Genomic DNA, 6,827 nt, shown 5'->3' with positions numbered 1-6,827 from the left:
ACAGGGCTGATTCTATTTCCTGAGGTTATATATACCACAGTACTATGAAATATTACAGACAGTACATATTTATGCACACCCATGCACTAATGTGTATATGTACATGTATTGAATTTCAATAAATTAAATATATGTACATATGTATATACAGCGTATGTATGTTAGAATTACATATGCAACCTGTTATGAATTGGAACAGATTCATATATATATATCATATATTTATTTTATATTATTACATTATATATATTACAGTATGTATATATATATATATATATATATATAGGTCTAGATGAAACAAACTTGTGTTTATGTATGTATGCTTAAGATGGTCAATATATGTTGATATTATATATGTAAATATAGAAGATAGACGTGTATGTTTAGAATCAATAAGAAATTAATAACAGAATCATATAAATCTAAAGAATTTTAATAAGTATGTTGTTTTGATAAACTTACATGCTACTAAAGTCATTATTTATGTAAAACTAATTTATATGCGTATGGTGAGAATGTCCAAACATCAGTGTATAATCGTATATGATCATGTGGAGGAAGGAGATGGTCTCACATAGAGACGAGGGAAAATGGTTCAAAGAGTAAATTACATTACTTCATGGCAAAATGATTCATAATCAACTTATTAGATGTTTTATCTTCCACGATGCAATATAACACACACACACACACACACACACACACACACACACAGTTTTCATTGTGATCGGTGTCTGGTTTAGACGCACACCCCACTTTGAATCACATGGAAAGAATTACCAGCCTGTTGACAAAGGAGCTGCTCAGATATAGCTGAGCAGCTGAATCATGGTACATCCTGTACACCCAGATGTGACAGATGTTGGAGAGAAATAGTTGTTGTGTTGTTGAATCTAGTAATTGATTAAAAAAAAAAGAAAAACGTCTCTGCAATTTAACTATGATATCGAATGAAATCGAAATGAAATCGAATTAAGTGTTTTTTTATTTAACACTCACCAGTGAAGGTTAAGTGTTTCAGTTAATGTAGTGTGTGTATTCAGGCTTTCCTAGTATTTACCACTAGAGTGCACCATTGCACCAATAATATACAGTAAATGATTATTCTTTCCCCAACTTCACAGTTTTCGTGTTGTTGGCCCATGGATCCATCTTGTGGCAGAACATTTTAGTTCACTAGGATGTTGTGATACAATTACATGAACTCAACATTGAAAAGTACGCAATGAGTGTATTCATTGATGTTTTTTGAATAGCTTATTTGAATGTTATCCATTCTGTGTCATTAATCATTCATTCAAACTTTAATGATGACCCATCACATTTCTTACATTTCTTTGTCTGAAGTTTTTGTGTGGCTTTTAGATGCAGCTCATCCTTGAATAAGAGTGAAGAGTTTACATTCTTTTATTATTGGCAGTCTGTATGTCAATCATATTCAGTGCTGCTATCGCTAAGAAACTGCAGTACTTTTTATCATTTGTATGTTTTTCAGTGCAGCTGCATTGGGAGCTTGGTTTTTTAGTACTTGATATGATATCTTTGTCATTTAGTGTTATTATCAGTAATATTAATTTTGCTGGTCAAATAAACAGACAGTCATCAAAGCCAAAAATGCACATTGGCCAGTTAGACTGATTTTATATTTCATGATAATATACTCTAATCTCTGGGTACCGACTTTCTACAGGATATGTGTTTTTTAGAACGGGTGATCCATTAAAGTTACTCCATTCAATTTTTTTCATCAACACTAATGTGAAATGGATCACTCATAATGTCAAACCCAAAGAAATGTATTGCCTGACATTACAATTTATATCTTGTCTACAGAGCCTTTTAGCATCTTTGAACTCACTGTTTTGGTTTTCTGGCCCACAACTCTGTTCTCATCAATCTATGGCAGGCAGCGCTGATAATTCCACTTCTTTCTCAGGAAGTGCCTTTAGCATCTAAATACACAGATGTTAGGATCAGGTGCCCAAAAACATTTCTGAACTCTCTGTCTCTGCAGGATCTGTAAATCGGAAACTGTTTGCTGACAAGTTCGCGAGAACAACTTTATAAGGTGATAATATGTACTATGTCTATTGTTTTTTTCATACCTGAATATAGTGTTTAAGATCAGGCTATGTGCAAATACTACATTATTATATTGGACTTGCAGCATGGGAAGCTATAAACATTAATTTGATTACATACAGTTCATAATATAATTTTACATAATGGCCCCTCATGACAGAAAACTCTGTGGTAATGTTGCAGAAGAGTGACATGGCACCATTAGAGGAAGCCAACATTGTCGTGTCACTGTTACTTACACAAGGCCATTGAGCAAACAGCTTTGCATGAAGTGAGGAAGAACAGGCTCACAAGATATACATCACTGATCTACAAGAGAGGCTACAGGATGTCCATGGTCACGGGTAGGTCGTTCTCTAATGGCACCGCACCAGTACCCTGCACCTGTAGCACACTCTTGAAAAACATCATTTCCAAGTATGTCTAATTTGTGAAAGAACATGCACCTCTTAAACTCGCCAACACAGTGTCTATCGATAACAATCTATCAATAATAACCTTGTGTTGTTGAAAATACAAACGCGCTGTCGGAGGCCTGATACATGTGTTGGAAACGATTCAGGCTGAAGAGAAGTCAACATGTTAAAACCAACTCTTCCCACAGGTAATGACACACTGTTTAACATTTTACTGTTTGTTTCAAAGTTAGATTTAAATAACATCCTTTCACATGGCACACATTATAAATGAAACATTCTGGTAATTTTGGCTGTGACATCAGCTCCCACATTGTTGATTATCAACTCATCACATCATATTCAGAGTTCCCAGTAATTGAATGTCCTCTCTCCAGTAGCCTCAAGGACTCCAGGGGCCTGCACTGCTAGCATTGGCATGGCAACTGCACTTTTTTATGAATAAATGTATTTAAAGGTGAACGTCTGTCTCTATCTGTCTCTGCCAGCATCCTTATTAAAATCCCATTATGCTTTAATGACCTGACTTCATCCAAATGGTCAAAACATGAGCTCCAGCACTGTGTTGATCACTGTGTGCTCATCTATCATTCTGTCCTCCTGCTCTGAATCCATCCTGTTTATTACTCAACTTCCTGGTGCAGTCATTCATATGAACAATTAGATTTGCTCGTTGCCAACTCTTCACGTCCTTCTGGTTCAGTCAAACTAAAAAACATCAAACTGATTAATATTATTATGGATTCCCCAGAGCTGTGTTCACCATTCATTGAACATCTTTAGATAAAATAAATACCTTAGCTACCTTAGCTATATATAAGAAAGAGAGAGAGAGAGAGAATAAAAGGTCTAAGACAAAGTTAGAAGACACACACACACACACACACACACACACACACACACACACACACACATGAATGATGAAATCCTGAGGCCTATTGTTGTGTGATTCATCTGCCGCCATTGCCTCATGTTGCAGCATGATGTATACAATACCTGGAATACCTGGAAGCTGAAAACATCCCAGTTCTTGCGTGACCTGTGTAGTCACCAGACATGTGAGCGTGTTGGAGATGCTCTGGATCTGTGTGTGCGACAGCATGTTCCACTTCCTGCAAATATCCAGCACCTTTGTACAGCATTTAAAGAGGAGTGGGCCGACAGGCCACAAGCCACAATCTACAACATGATGAACTCTGTACAAAGAGGATGTGTTGTACTGCATGAGGCAAATGGTGGTCACGCCAGATACTGACTTTTTTTCTAATCCACCATCCATAAGTCTGTGGGTTAAACAACATCACTGTGAAAAACAAGTATCCACTCTCATTAGTACCCCTGCAGTTTTCCAGGATCTTGTTAATGATGAGCTGTGGGCCTGAATTTAGTGTTTGTTTGGTCTCTACCATAAACTGTATACCTACTTCTCAGGGAAGAATCTGTCTGTTTAGCTGCTAAATGCTCCGACTAACCTGTGTCTGTCTGCTGTTTGGTGTTGTGCAGGTGTGTGTACTAGCTTTTTCACCGGTAACAGCAGCTTGCTGTGACAATGAGTTGTGGGCCACAATTCAAACAGTATAAAGCTGAAATACCATAAAGCTCAATGAAGCTGAGGGGAGCTGCAGATTCGGGTGTTAATTCTCTACAGGTTTATCACTACAAGCGACTGTTTCACACATAAAAACATGAATGAGAGCTGCTTTAGGTAAAGGATCTACCTCTTCCATCCACTGTGTACACTTTGACTGTACAAGATATTAGAGACATTTATCTTCCCATCAAGACAAAGTGAAGTCCAGCTCTTTCTGATTCACTCAGCTGACCACACAGTGCGCACTGTAGGTGCGCTTGTGCGTAGGAATACGGCAGTTCAGCGGTTGAGAAAAATGTAGTACCAAAGGAAAGAACTGTTTATTCTACATGAAGCGTACATTTAAACGGATGTCTGATTGTTTCGATGGGCATCTTTTAAAAGTGTCTAAAACACGTTTTTTCCCTGCTGGTCCCGTGCACAGCAGCACATGTGCCATGTTCCCTGCTGCCTCTCCTAACTGGCACACCGCTAATCCAAATCTACTGCAGGTATTACACTGACTATGCATGACTACCTCACACAAACAACATAAAAGTTGGAGCCGGTTTCTCTACATGTCCTTGTGTTAGATTCACGCAGGTCATTAGGATGTTAGCCTTTTTATTTGATCTGTCTACCTGACTGTCCACTCAGTGCACATCTCTAATCTAGAGGCTTCTGATTTGAAAAAAGTTTTGTTAAAGGGTAAAAACACAACACTAATATTAAGAAGAACTTTAGTGAACCTGTTGCATTTGTCTTAAACGGTGAAAGGCAGAACACCTTGCTTTCCCCTCTCCATGCATCAAACCCCGCACACACACACTGCTCATGAAAAAGCTTCTTGCGGATCATTTGAATCTTTTTTGAATTTCTACCACCTCCTGTCATTATACACAGCAAACTGTTCACTGTTGACCTGCCCGATTACATAAAAGTTAAACAAATAATAAAAAAGGTGTTGAAATTTACAGAACTGCAGTCAGCAGGGACAGTGTTTGCATTTAAAAACTGCCCTTGATAAAATAAACTGATAGCCTCTCCCTTCACTTAGCTGTTTCATGCCTGAGTTGAAATGAAAGGTAGATCACACACCTTGAGAGCTGTTTTATGATTGTGCTGTATGTGCCGTAAAAAGAACATTAAAAGTTTGTGAATTTGTTTTCAAAATTCAGCAGAGCTACTTTACAAATTCTACTAATTCCATCATATCAACGACTTTGTAAAATGATGTGTTGTGATAGGAGTCTTATTTTGACAGGTGGCTATCTTTCTCTTGTGTGACAGATTGCAGGATGAAGCCACACCATGTGCAAAAGTGGCAAACTGTCAAATTGCTGCAGCCAATCGGCTCACGCTGCTCACTGCTTTGTCAACCCGAGGCGTGCTGCAAATTCATGACACGTATGATTTGTATTTAACAAGGAGAGCGAGGCCTTATGTGTTTTTGTGCTCGCTGGATAGAAAGTGTAAACTGAGACATTTAGGTGCTGAAATATACAAAGTATAAGGTTTACAAGCACTATTACTGCATAAGCACACATTAGTTCTGTTATCCTCTGTGACATATTGACTGACTCTAGTAAAGGCAAGGTAAACACCAGTCCACAGTGAACTGCAGTCATTACCTGAACACTTTGTGCACAAAACCTGTACAGAAACAAACTTAACTCATTAGTTCTCCATATGATTCTATGGCAACCATATCATATTACATTTCATAACAGCTCCAACATCACAGATGTAGGATCAAGGGACCTGTGGATGAATACTAATTTGCCTAAATATGGTTGCTTCCGTTATAAGAAACTGAGCCAACGTATGATCCTGAATCTCATTTTGTAGGCCATCTGCATGAAATCCAGTGTGTCACAGCCAGAGTTTAATTCCAAAATGAGTAATTCATCATTTAAAAAACACCTTCTCTTAAAATGCAGTTGATGGCATTAACACAGAAATCCCCCCTGGTCAGTACAGTCTTCACTTTTATGCAGAGGGATAACATGAGCCAGTTTCCGAGTATCAGGTGTAAGTTTAAGATTTAACACTTTATATATTGTATAACACCCTGTATAGTTTCTATTAAGCTTGTAATACCTTGTTAAACATCAGCAGTCGAAGGCTGAACAGAGACCTGACATTGAACACATAGTAACTGCACGAGTCCCTTTGTAGTCACACTCAAACAAATGCCAAAGTCTTTCAAAATCCTAACAGATATCAGAGGGATTTGTTGATTAACAGCTGTCAGATTTATAACTGAAAGCAGGACTCCTTCCTTAGAGTTAAGTTGGGTGTGAGTAGGAATTTTCTAATTCAGTTCAAGAATCTGTTGTGAGCTAATCTGCAGTTCCAACCAGTTACGTGTTTCTTCTTTAAATGATGACTAGCTGGTTTTACTGGTATTGGCAGACATAAAGCTTACAAAGCTAGATGAACATCAGCAATATCAGACCTGTGGATTTCTATGTTAGATTATTCATCTTTTGTTAAAAGGGTGCTTGCAGTGATTTTACAGATCAAGTTCAGTTTACTGCCATGGTTAGTACCACTCAGCCTATAAAAACCTGTCTAGAAGGAGCTGTCTACAGTCTGATGTCAGCAGGGTTATTTACAACACTACTGCGAAAATGCTTTGCCGACAACCAAGGTTGAATGGTTTAGGAAGAATACACAACACTTCACCGGGTATAAGATCCCAGTAACAATAATGTACAACAATGTATGTCTCAAAGATTAACTTTGACTTAGAATAA

This window comes from Seriola aureovittata, chromosome 3 (assembly GCF_021018895.1).
Source record: "Seriola aureovittata isolate HTS-2021-v1 ecotype China chromosome 3, ASM2101889v1, whole genome shotgun sequence".
Lineage (NCBI taxonomy): Eukaryota > Metazoa > Chordata > Actinopteri > Carangiformes > Carangidae > Seriola > Seriola aureovittata.
The sequence above is the reverse complement of the archived record's forward strand: the minus strand, read 5'-3'. Positions refer to the sequence as shown.